Genomic DNA, 13,567 nt, shown 5'->3' with positions numbered 1-13,567 from the left:
AGATAGAACGTGAAACTACTTTGTTGTGTCAAGTTTCAAGAAGCTAGCACAAACCGTGTTGGATTTAGTGTTCCAAATACATCTATCAATATCGGAGAAAACAGAGTGAAACCTAAAAATTCAAACTGTTACTGGAAATGAACGCTTCAACATAGAAGAACGAAATTTGGGGAACCAAGTCGCCTTAGTGTACTGATCATTACCTGAAAGTATCATCCAGTTTGGGTGAAAAAATATTTGCTGAGATTTCTGGAGATTCATAATTTTTGGAAGCTTGGCAACCCCTTCCCATGAAAGTGTTTCTCGCCAGTCACTGCTTAGGGTTACATCAAGAGGAAACAAAATGTAGAGATAGAACGTGAAACTACTTTGTTGTGTCAAGTTTCAAGAAGCTAGCACAAACCGTGTTGGATTTAGTGTTCCAAATACATCTATCAATATAGGAGAAAACAGAGTGAAACCTAAAAATTCAAACTGTTACTGGAAATGAACGCTTCAACATAGAAGAACGAAATTTGGGGAACCAAGTCGCTTTAGTGTACTGATCATTACCTGAAAGAGTCATCCAGTTTGGTGAAAAAATATTTGCTGATATTTCTGGAGATTCGTAGTTTTTGGAAGCTTGGCAACCCCTTCCCATGAAAGTGTTTCTCGCCAGTCACTGCTTAGGGCTACATCAAGAGGAAACAAAACGTAGAGATAGAACGTGAAACTACTTTGTTGTGTCAAGTTTCAGGAAGCTAGCACAAACCTTGTTGGATTTAGAATTCCAAATACATCTATCAATATAGGAGAAAACAGAGTGAAACCTAAAAATTCAAACTGTTACTGGAAATCAACGCTTCAACATAGAAGAACGAAATTTGGGGAACCAAGTCGCCTTAGTGTACTGATCATTACCTGAAAGTGTCATCCAGTTTGGTGAAAAAATATTTGCTGATATTTCTGGAGATTCGTAGTTTTTGGAAGCTTGGCAACCCCTTCCCATGAAAGTGTTTCTCGCCAGTCACTGCTTAGGGCTACATCAAGAGGAAACAAAATGTAGAGATAGAACGTGAAACTACTTTGTTGTGTCAAGTTTCAAGAAGCTAGCACAAACCGTGTTGGATTTAGAGTTCCAAATACATCTATCAATATAGGAGAAAACAGAGTGAAACCTAAAAATTCAAACTGTTACTGGAAATGAACGCTTCAACATAGAAGAACGAAATTTGGGGAACCAAGTCGCCTTAGTGTACTGATCATTACCTGAAAGTATCATCCAGTTTGGGTGAAAAAATATTTGCTGAGATTTCTGGAGATTCGTAATTTTTGGAAGCTTGGCAACCCCTTCCCATGAAAGTGTTTCTCGCCAGTCACTGCTTAGGGCTACATCAAGAGGAAACAAAACGTAGAGATAGAACGTGAAACTACTTTGTTGTGTCAAGTTTCAAGAAGCTAGCACAAACCGTGTTGGATTTAGAGTTCCAAATACATCTATCAATATAGGAGAAAACAGAGTGAAACCTAAAAATTCAAAGTGTTACTGGAAATGAATGCTTCAAGATAGAAGAATGAAATTTGGGGAACCAAGTCGCCTTAGTGTACTGACCATTACCTGAAAGTATCATCCAGTTTGGGTGAAAAAATATTTGCTGAGATTTCTGAAGATTCATAATTTTTGGAGACTTGGCAAACCCTTCCCATGAAAGTGTTTCTCGCAAATCACTGCTTAGGGCTACATCCAGAGGAAAGAAAACGAAGAGATAGAACGTGAAACTACTTTGTTGTGTCAAGTTTCATGAAGCTAGCACAAACCGTGTTGGATTTAGTGTTCCAAATACATCTATCAATATAGGAGAAAACAGAGTGAAACCTAAAAATTCAAACTGTTACTGGAAATGAACGCTTCAACATAGAAGAATGAAATTTGGGGAACCAAGTCGCCTTAGTGTACTGATCATTACCTGAAAGTATCATCCAGTTTGGGTGAAAAAATATTTGCTGAGATTCCTGGAGATTCGTAATTTTTGGAGACTGGGCAACTTCTTCCCATGAAAGTGTTTCTCGCCAGTCACTGCTTAGGGCTACATCAAGAGGAAACAAAACGTAGAGATACAACGTGAAACTACTTTGTTGTGTCAAGTTTCAAGAAGCTAGCACAAACCGTGTTGGAGTTAGAGTTCCAAATACATCTATCCATACAGGAGAAAACAGGGTGAAACCTAAAAATTCAAACTGTTACTGGAAATGAACGCTTCAACATAGAAGAACGAAATTTGGGGAACCAAGTCGCCTTAGTGTACTGATCATTACCTGAAAGTATCATCCAGTTTGGGTGAAAAAATATTTGCTGAGATTTCTGGAGATTCGTAATTTTTGGAAGCTTGGCAACCCCTTCCCATGAAAGTGTTTCTCGCCAGTCACTGCTTAGGGCTACATCAAGAGGAAACAAAACGTAGAGATAGAACGTGAAACTACTTTGTTGTGTCAAGTTTCAAGAAGCTAGCACAAACCGTGTTGGATTTAGAGTTCCAAATACATCTATCAATATAGGAGAAAACAGAGTGAAACCTAAAAATTCAAACTGTTACTGGAAATGAACGCTTCAACATAGAAGAACGAAATTTGGGGAACCAAGTCGCCTTAGTGTACTGATCATTACCTGAAAGTGTCATCCAGTTTGGTGAAAAAATATTTGCTGATATTTCTGGAGATTCGTAGTTTTTGGAAGCTTGGCAACCCCTTCCCATGAAAGTGTTTCTCGCCAGTCACTGCTTAGGGCTACATCAAGAGGAAACAATATGTAGAGATACAACGTGAAACTACTTTGTTGTGTCAAGTTTCAAGAAGCTAGCACAAACCGTGTTGGATTTAGAGTTCCAAATACATCTATCAATATAGGAGAAAACAGAGTGAAACCTAAAAATTCAAACTGTTACTGGAAATGCACGCTTCAACATAGAAGAACGAAATTTGGGGAACCAAGTCGCCTTAGTGTACTGATCATTACCTGAAAGTGTCATCCAGTTTGGTGAAAAAATATTTGCTGATATTTTTGAGATTCGTAGTTTTTGGAAGCTTGGCAACCCCTTCCCATGAAAGTGTTTCTCGCCAGTCACTGCTTAGGGCTACATCAAGAGGAAACAAAATGTAGAGATAGAACGTGAAACTACTTTGTTGTGTCAGGTTTCAAGAAGCTAGCACAAACCGTGTTGGATTTAGAGTTCCAAATACATCTATCAATATAGGAGAAAACAGAGTGAAACCTAAAAATTCAAACTGTTACTGGAAATGATCGCTTCAACATAGAAGAATGAAATTTGGGGAACCAAGTCGCCTTAGTGTACTGATCATTACCTGAAAGTATCATCCAGTTTGGGTGAAAAAATATTTGCTAAGATTTCTGGAGATTCGTAATTTTTGGAGACTGGGCAACCTCTTCCCATGAAAGTGTTTCTCGCCAATCACTGCTTAGGGCTACATCCAGAGGAAACAAAACGTAGAGATAGAACGTGAAACTACTTTGGTGTGTCAAGTTTCAAGAAGCTAGCACAAACCGTGTTGGATTTAGAGTTCCAAATACATCTATCAATATAGGAGAAACAGAGTGAAACCTAAAAATTCAAACTGTTACTGGAAATGAACGCTTCAACATAGAAGAACGAAATTTGGGGAACCAAGTCGCCTTAGTGTACTGATCATTACCTGAAAGTATCATCCAGTTTGGGTGAAAAAATATTTGCTGAGATTTCTGGAGATTCGTAATTTTTGGAAGCTTGCTAACCCCTTCCCATGAAAGTGTTTCTCGCCAGTCACTGCTTAGGGCTACATCAAGAGGAAACAAAACGTAGAGATAGAACGTGAAACTACTTTGTTGTGTCAAGTTTCAAGAAGCTAGCACAAACCGTGTTGGATTTAGAGTTCCAAATACATCTATCAATATAGGAGAAAACAGAGTGAAACCTAAAAATTCAAACTGTTACTGGAAATGAACGCGAAAACATAGAAGAACGAAATTTGGGGAACCAAGTCGCCTTAGTGTACTGATCATTACCTGAAAGTATCATCCAGTTTAGGTGAAAAAATATTTGCTGATATTTCTGGAGATTCGTAATTTTTGGAAGCTTGGCAACCCCTTCCCATGAAAGTGTTTCTCGCCCGTCACTGCTTAGGGCTACATCAAGAGGAAACAAAACGTAGAGATAGAACGTGAAACTACTTTGTTGTGTCAAGTTTCAAGAAGCTACCACAAACCGTGTTGGATTTAGAGTTCCAAATACATCTATCAATATAGGAGATAACAGAGTGAAACCTAAAAATTCAAACTGTTACTGGAAATGAACGCTTCAACATAGAAGAATGAAATTTGGGGAACCAAGTCGCCTTAGTGTACTGATCATTACCTGAAAGTATCATCCAGTTTGGGTGAAAAAACATTTGCTGAGATTTCTGGAGATTCGTAATTTTTGGAGACTGGGCAACCTCTTCCCATGAAAGTGTTTCTCGCCAATCACTGCTTAGGGCTACATCCAGAGGAAACAAAACATAGAGATAGAACGTGAAACTACTTTGTTGTGTCAGGTTTCAAGAAGCTAGCACAAACCGTGTTGGATTTAGAGTTCCAAATACATCTATCAATATAGGAGAAAACAGAGTGAAACCTAAAAATTCAAACTGTTACTGGAAATGAACGCTTCAACATAGAGGAACGAAATTTGGGGAACCAAGTCGCCTTAGTGTACTGATCATTACCTGAAAGTGTCATCCAGTTTGGTGAAAAAATATTTGCTGATATTTCTGGAGATTCGTGGTTTTTGGAAGCTTGGCAACCCCTTCCCATGAAAGTGTTTCTCGCCAGTCACTGCTTAGGGCTACATCAAGAGGAAACAAAACGTAGAGATAGAACGTGAAACTACTTTATTGTGTCAAGTTTCAAGATGCTAGCGCAAACCGTGTTGGATTTAGAGTTCCAAATACATCTATCAATATAGGAGAAAACAGAGTGAAACCTAAAAATTCAAACTGTTACTGGAAATGAACGCTTCAACATAGAAGAACGAAATTTGGGGAACCAAGTCGCCTTAGTGTACTGATCATTACCTGAAAGTATCATCCAGTTTGGGTGAAAAAACATTTGCTGAGATTTCTGGAGATTCGTAATTTTTGGAGACTGGGCAACCTCTTCCCATGAAAGTGTTTCTCGCCAATCACTGCTTAGGGCTACATCCAGAGGAAACAAAACATAGAGATAGAACGTGAAACTACTTTGTTGTGTCAGGTTTCAAGAAGCTAGCACAAACCGTGTTGGATTTAGAGTTCCAAATACATCTATCAATATAGGAGAAAACAGAGTGAAACCTAAAAATTCAAACTGTTACTGGAAATGAACGCTTCAACATAGAAGAACGAAATTTGGGGAACCAAGTCGCCTTAGTGTACTGATCATTACCTGAAAGTGTCATCCAGTTTGGTGAAAAAATATTTGCTGATATTTCTGGAGATTCGTAATTTTTGGGAGCTTGGCAACCCCTTCCCATGAAAGTGTTTCTCGCCAGTCACTGCTTAGGGCTACATCAAGAGGAAACAAAAATAGAGATAGAACGTGAAACTACTTTGTTGTGTCAAGTTTCAAGAAGCTAGCACAAACCGTGTTGGATTTAGAGTTCCAAATACATCTATCAATATAGGAGAAAACAGAGTGAAACCTAAAAATTCAAACTGTTACTGGAAATGATCGCTTCAACATAGAAGAATGAAATTTGGGGAACCAAGTCGCCTTAGTGTACTGATCATTACCTGAAAGTATCATCCAGTTTGGGTGAAAAAATATTTGCTAAGATTTCTGGAGATTCGTAATTTTTGGAGACTGGGCAACCTCTTCCCATGAAAGTGTTTCTCGCCAGTCACTGCTTAGGGCTACATCCAGAGGAAACAAAACGTAGAGATAGAACGTGAAACTACTTTGGTGTGTCAAGTTTCAAGAAGCTAGCACAAACCGTGTTGGATTTAGAGTTCCAAATACATCTATCAATATAGGAGAAAACAGAGTGAAACCTAAAAATTCAAACTGTTACTGGAAATGAACGCTTCAACATAGAAGAACGAAATTTGGGGAACCAAGTCGCCTTAGTGTACTGATCATTACCTGAAAGTATCATCCAGTTTGGGTGAAAAAATATTTGCTGAGATTTCTGGAGATTCGTAATTTTTGGAAGCTTGCTAACCCCTTCCCATGAAAGTGTTTCTCGCCAGTCACTGCTTAGGGCTACATCAAGAGGAAACAAAACGTAGAGATAGAACGTGAAACTACTTTGTTGTGTCAAGTTTCAAGAAGCTAGCACAAACCGTGTTGGATTTAGAGTTCCAAATACATCTATCAATATAGGAGAAAACAGAGTGAAACCTAAAAATTCAAACTGTTACTGGAAATGAACGCTTCAACATAGAAGAACGAAATTTGGGGAACCAAGTCGCCTTAGTGTACTGATCATTACCTGAAAGTGTCATCCAGTTTGGTGAAAAAATATTTGCTGATATTTCTGGAGATTCGTAGTTTTTGGAAGCTTGGCAACCCCTTCCCATGAAAGTGTTTCTCGCCAGTCACTGCTTAGGGCTACATCAAGAGGAAACAATATGTAGAGATACAACGTGAAACTACTTTGTTGTGTCAAGTTTCAAGAAGCTAGCACAAACCGTGTTGGATTTAGAGTTCCAAATACATCTATCAATATAGGAGAAAACAGAGTGAAACCTAAAAATTCAAACTGTTACTGGAAATGCACGCTTCAACATAGAAGAACGAAATTTGGGGAACCAAGTCGCCTTAGTGTACTGATCATTACCTGAAAGTGTCATCCAGTTTGGTGAAAAAATATTTGCTGATATTTTTGAGATTCGTAGTTTTTGGAAGCTTGGCAACCCCTTCCCATGAAAGTGTTTCTCGCCAGTCACTGCTTAGGGCTACATCAAGAGGAAACAAAATGTAGAGATAGAACGTGAAACTACTTTGTTGTGTCAGGTTTCAAGAAGCTAGCACAAACCGTGTTGGATTTAGAGTTCCAAATACATCTATCAATATAGGAGAAAACAGAGTGAAACCTAAAAATTCAAACTGTTACTGGAAATGATCGCTTCAACATAGAAGAATGAAATTTGGGGAACCAAGTCGCCTTAGTGTACTGATCATTACCTGAAAGTATCATCCAGTTTGGGTGAAAAAATATTTGCTAAGATTTCTGGAGATTCGTAATTTTTGGAGACTGGGCAACCTCTTCCCATGAAAGTGTTTCTCGCCAATCACTGCTTAGGGCTACATCCAGAGGAAACAAAACGTAGAGATAGAACGTGAAACTACTTTGGTGTGTCAAGTTTCAAGAAGCTAGCACAAACCGTGTTGGATTTAGAGTTCCAAATACATCTATCAATATAGGAGAAACAGAGTGAAACCTAAAAATTCAAACTGTTACTGGAAATGAACGCTTCAACATAGAAGAACGAAATTTGGGGAACCAAGTCGCCTTAGTGTACTGATCATTACCTGAAAGTATCATCCAGTTTGGGTGAAAAAATATTTGCTGAGATTTCTGGAGATTCGTAATTTTTGGAAGCTTGCTAACCCCTTCCCATGAAAGTGTTTCTCGCCAGTCACTGCTTAGGGCTACATCAAGAGGAAACAAAACGTAGAGATAGAACGTGAAACTACTTTGTTGTGTCAAGTTTCAAGAAGCTAGCACAAACCGTGTTGGATTTAGAGTTCCAAATACATCTATCAATATAGGAGAAAACAGAGTGAAACCTAAAAATTCAAACTGTTACTGGAAATGAACGCGAAAACATAGAAGAACGAAATTTGGGGAACCAAGTCGCCTTAGTGTACTGATCATTACCTGAAAGTATCATCCAGTTTAGGTGAAAAAATATTTGCTGATATTTCTGGAGATTCGTAATTTTTGGAAGCTTGGCAACCCCTTCCCATGAAAGTGTTTCTCGCCCGTCACTGCTTAGGGCTACATCAAGAGGAAACAAAACGTAGAGATAGAACGTGAAACTACTTTGTTGTGTCAAGTTTCAAGAAGCTACCACAAACCGTGTTGGATTTAGAGTTCCAAATACATCTATCAATATAGGAGATAACAGAGTGAAACCTAAAAATTCAAACTGTTACTGGAAATGAACGCTTCAACATAGAAGAATGAAATTTGGGGAACCAAGTCGCCTTAGTGTACTGATCATTACCTGAAAGTATCATCCAGTTTGGGTGAAAAAACATTTGCTGAGATTTCTGGAGATTCGTAATTTTTGGAGACTGGGCAACCTCTTCCCATGAAAGTGTTTCTCGCCAATCACTGCTTAGGGCTACATCCAGAGGAAACAAAACATAGAGATAGAACGTGAAACTACTTTGTTGTGTCAGGTTTCAAGAAGCTAGCACAAACCGTGTTGGATTTAGAGTTCCAAATACATCTATCAATATAGGAGAAAACAGAGTGAAACCTAAAAATTCAAACTGTTACTGGAAATGAACGCTTCAACATAGAAGAACGAAATTTGGGGAACCAAGTCGCCTTAGTGTACTGATCATTACCTGAAAGTGTCATCCAGTTTGGTGAAAAAATATTTGCTGATATTTCTGGAGATTCGTAGTTTTTGGAAGCTTGGCAACCCCTTCCCATGAAAGTGTTTCTCGCCAGTCACTGCTTAGGGCTACATCAAGAGGAAACAAAACGTAGAGATAGAACGTGAAACTACTTTATTGTGTCAAGTTTCAAGATGCTAGCGCAAACCGTGTTGGATTTAGAGTTCCAAATATATCTATCAATATAGGAGAAAACAGAGTGAAACCTAAAAATTCAAACTGTTACTGGAAATGAACGCTTCAACATAGAAGAACGAAATTTGGGGAACCAAGTCGCCTTAGTGTACTGATCATTACCTGAAAGTATCATCCAGTTTAGGTGAAAAAATATTTGCTGATATTTCTGGAGATTCGTAATTTTTGGGAGCTTGGCAACCCCTTCCCATGAAAGTGTTTCTCGCCAGTCACTGCTTAGGGCTACATCAAGAGGAAACAAAAATAGAGAGAGAACGTGAAACTACTTTGTTGTGTCAAGTTTCAAGAAGCTAGCACAAACCGTGTTGGATTTAGAGTTCCAAATACATCTATCAATATAGGAGAAAACAGAGTGAAACCTAAAAATTCAAACTGTTACTGGAAATGATCGCTTCAACATAGAAGAATGAAATTTGGGGAACCAAGTCGCCTTAGTGTACTGATCATTACCTGAAAGTATCATCCAGTTTGGGTGAAAAAATATTTGCTAAGATTCCTGGAGATTCGTAATTTTTGGAGACTGGGCAACCTCTTCCCATGAAAGTGTTTCTCGCCAGTCACTGCTTAGGGCTACATCCAGAGGAAACAAAACGTAGAGATAGAACGAGAAACTACTTTGGTGTGTCAAGTTTCAAGAAGCTAGCACAAACCGTGTTGGATTTAGAGTTCCAAATACATCTATCAATATAGGAGAAAACAGAGTGAAACCTAAAAATTCAAACTGTTACTGGAAATGAACGCTTCAACATAGAAGAACGAAATTTAAGGAACCAAGTCGCCTTAGTGTACTGATCATTACCTGAAAGTATCATCCAGTTTGGGTGAAAAAATATTTGCTGAGATTTCTGGAGATTCGTAATTTCTGGAAGCTTGCTAACCCCTTCCCATGAAAGTGTTTCTCGCCAGTCACTGCTTAGGGCTACATCAAGAGGAAACAAAACGTAGAGATAGAACGTGAAACTACTTTGTTGTGTCAAGTTTCAAGAAGCTAGCACAAACCGTGTTGGATTTAGAGTTCCAAATACATCTATCAATATAGGAGAAAACAGAGTGAAACCTAAAAATTCAAACTGTTACTGGAAATGAACGCTTCAACATAGAAGAACGAAATTTGGGGAACCAAGTCGCCTTAGTGTACTGATCATTACCTGAAAGTGTCATCCAGTTTGGTGAAAAAATATTTGCTGATATTTCTGGAGATTCGTAGTTTTTGGAAGCTTGGCAACCCCTTCCCATGAAAGTGTTTCTCGCCAGTCACTGCTTAGGGCTACATCAAGAGGAAACAATATGTAGAGATACAACGTGAAACTACTTTGTTGTGTCAAGTTTCAAGAAGCTAGCACAAACCGTGTTGGATTTAGAGTTCCAAATACATCTATCAATATAGGAGAAAACAGAGTGAAACCTAAAAATTCAAACTGTTACTGGAAATGCACGCTTCAACATAGAAGAACGAAATTTGGGGAACCAAGTCGCCTTAGTGTACTGATCATTACCTGAAAGTGTCATCCAGTTTGGTGAAAAAATATTTGCTGATATTTTTGAGATTCGTAGTTTTTGGAAGCTTGGCAACCCCTTCCCATGAAAGTGTTTCTCGCCAGTCACTGCTTAGGGCTACATCAAGAGGAAACAAAATGTAGAGATAGAACGTGAAACTACTTTGTTGTGTCAGGTTTCAAGAAGCTAGCACAAACCGTGTTGGATTTAGAGTTCCAAATACATCTATCAATATAGGAGAAAACAGAGTGAAACCTAAAAATTCAAACTGTTACTGGAAATGATCGCTTCAACATAGAAGAATGAAATTTGGGGAACCAAGTCGCCTTAGTGTACTGATCATTACCTGAAAGTATCATCCAGTTTGGGTGAAAAAATATTTGCTAAGATTTCTGGAGATTCGTAATTTTTGGAGACTGGGCAACCTCTTCCCATGAAAGTGTTTCTCGCCAGTCACTGCTTAGGGCTACATCCAGAGGAAACAAAACGTAGAGATAGAACGTGAAACTACTTTGTTGTGTCAAGTTTCAAGAAGCTAGCACAAACCGTGTTGGATTTAGAGTTCCAAATACATCTATCAATATAGGAGAAAACAGAGTGAAACCTAAAAATTCAAACTGTTACTGGAAATGAACGCTTCAACATAGAAGAACGAAATTTGGGGAACCCAGTCGCCTTAGTGTACTGATCATTACCTGAAAGTGTCATCCAGTTTGGTGAAAAAATATTTGCTGATATTTCTGGAGATTCGTAGTTTTTGGAAGCTTGGCAACCCCTTCCCATGAAAGTGTTTCTCGCCAGTCACTGCTTAGGGCTACATCAAGAGGAAACAAAATGTAGAGATAGAACGTGAAACTACTTTGTTGTGTCAAGTTTCAAGAAGCTAGCACAAACCGTGTTGGATTTAGAGTTCCAAATACATCTATCAATATAGGAGAAAACAGAGTGAAACCTAAAAATTCAAACTGTTACTGGAAATGAACGCTTCAACATAGAAGAACGAAATTTGGGGAACCAAGTCGCCTTAGTGTACTGATCATTACCTGAAAGTATCATCCAGTTTGGGTGAAAAAATATTTGCTGAGATTTCTGGAGATTCGTAATTTTTGGACGCTTGGCAACCCCTTCCCATGAAAGTGTTTCTCGCCAGTCACTGCTTAGGGCTACATCAAGAGGAAACAAATGTAGAGATAGAACGTGAAACTACTTTGTTGTGTCAAGTTTCAAGAAGCTAGCACAAACCGTGTTGGATTTAGAGTTCCAAATACATCTATCAATATAGGAGAAAACAGAGTGAAACCTAAAAATTCAAACTGTTACTGGAAATGCACGCTTCAACATAGAAGAACGAAATTTGGGGAACCAAGTCGCCTTAGTGTACTGATCATTACCTGAAAGTGTCATCCAGTTTGGTGAAAAAATATTTGCTATATTTTTGAGATTCGTAGTTTTTGGAAGCTTGGCAACCCCTTCCCATGAAAGTGTTTCTCGCCAGTCACTGCTTAGGGCTACATCAAGAGGAATCAAAATGTAGAGATAGAACGTGAAACTACTTTGTTGTGTCAGGTTTCAAGAAGCTAGCACAAACCGTGTTGGATTTAGAGTTCCAAATACATCTATCAATATAGGAGAAAACAGAGTGAAACCTAAAAATTCAAACTGTTACTGGAAATGAACGCTTCAACATAGAAGAACGAAATTTGGGGAAACAAGTCGCCTTAGTGTACTGATCATTACCTGAAAGTGTCATCCAGTTTGGTGAAAAAATATTTGCTGATATTTCTGGAGATTCGTAGTTTTTGGAAGTTTGGCAACCCCTTCCCATGAAAGTGTTTCTCGCCAGTCACTGCTTAGGGCTACATCAAGAGGAAACAAAACGTAGAGATAGAACGTGAAACTACTTTGTTGTGTCAAGTTTCAAGAAGCTAGCGCAAACCGTGTTGGATTTAGAGTTCCAAATACATCTATCAATATAGGAGAAAACAGAGTGAAACCTAAAAATTCAAACTGTTACTGGAAATGAACGCTTCAACATAGAAGAACGAAATTTGGGGAACCAAGTCGCCTTAGTGTAGTGATCATTACCTGAAAGTATCATCCAGTTTAGGTGAAAAAATATTTGCTGATATTTCTGGAGATTCGTAATTTTTGGAAGCTTGGCAACCCCTTCCCATGAAAGTGTTTCTCGCCAGTCACTGCTTAGGGCTACATCAAGAGGAAACAAAACGTAGAGATAGAACGTGAAACTACTTTGTTGTGTCAAGTTTCAAGAAGCTAGCACAAACCGTGTTGGATTTAGAGTTCCAAATACATCTATCAATATAGGAGAAAACAGAGTGAAACCTAAAAATTCAAACTGTTACTGGAAATGAACGCTTCAACATAGAAGAACGAAATTTGGGGAACCAAGTCGCCTTAGTGTACTGATCATTACCTGAAAGTATCATCCAGTTTAGGTGAAAAAATATTTGCTGATATTTCTGGAGATTCGTAGTTTTTGGAAGCTTGGCAACCCCTTCCCATGAAAGTGTTTCTCGCCAGTCACTGCTTAGGGCTACATCAAGAGGAAACAAAATGTAGAGGTAGAACGTGAAACTACTTTGTTGTGTCAAGTTTCAAGAAGCTAGCACAAACCGTGTTGGATTTAGAGTTCCAAATACATCTATCAATATAGGAGTAAACAGAGTGAAACCTAAAAATTCAAACTGTTACTGGAAATGAACGCTTCAACATAGAAGAACGAAATTTGGGGAACCAAGTCGCCTTAGTGTACTGATCATTACCTGAAAGTATCATCCAGTTTGGGTGAAAAAATATTTGCTGAGATTTCTGGAGATTCGTAATTTTTGGACGCTTGGCAACCCCTTCCCATGAAAGTGTTTCTCGCCAGTCACTGCTTAGGGCTACATCAAGAGGAAACAAATGTAGAGATAGAACGTGAAACTACTTTGTTGTGTCAAGTTTCAAGAAGCTAGCACAAACCGTGTTGGATTTAGAGTTCCAAATACATCTATCAATATAGGAGAAAACAGAGTGAAACCTAAAAACTCAAACTGTTACTGGAAATGAACGCTTCAACGTAGAAGAACGAAATTTGGGGAACCACGTCGCCCTAGTGTACTGACCATTAACTGAAAGTATCATCCAGTTTGGGTGAAAAAATATTTGCTGAGATTTCTGGAGATTCGTAATTTTTGGAAGCTTGGCAACCCCTTCCCATGAAAGTGTTTCTCGCCAGTCACTGCTTAGGGCTACATC

The sequence above is a fragment of the Spermophilus citellus genome, assembly GCF_964194105.1.
Source record: "Spermophilus citellus genome assembly, chromosome: 2".
NCBI lineage: Eukaryota > Metazoa > Chordata > Mammalia > Rodentia > Sciuridae > Spermophilus > Spermophilus citellus.
The sequence above is the reverse complement of the archived record's forward strand: the minus strand, read 5'-3'. Positions refer to the sequence as shown.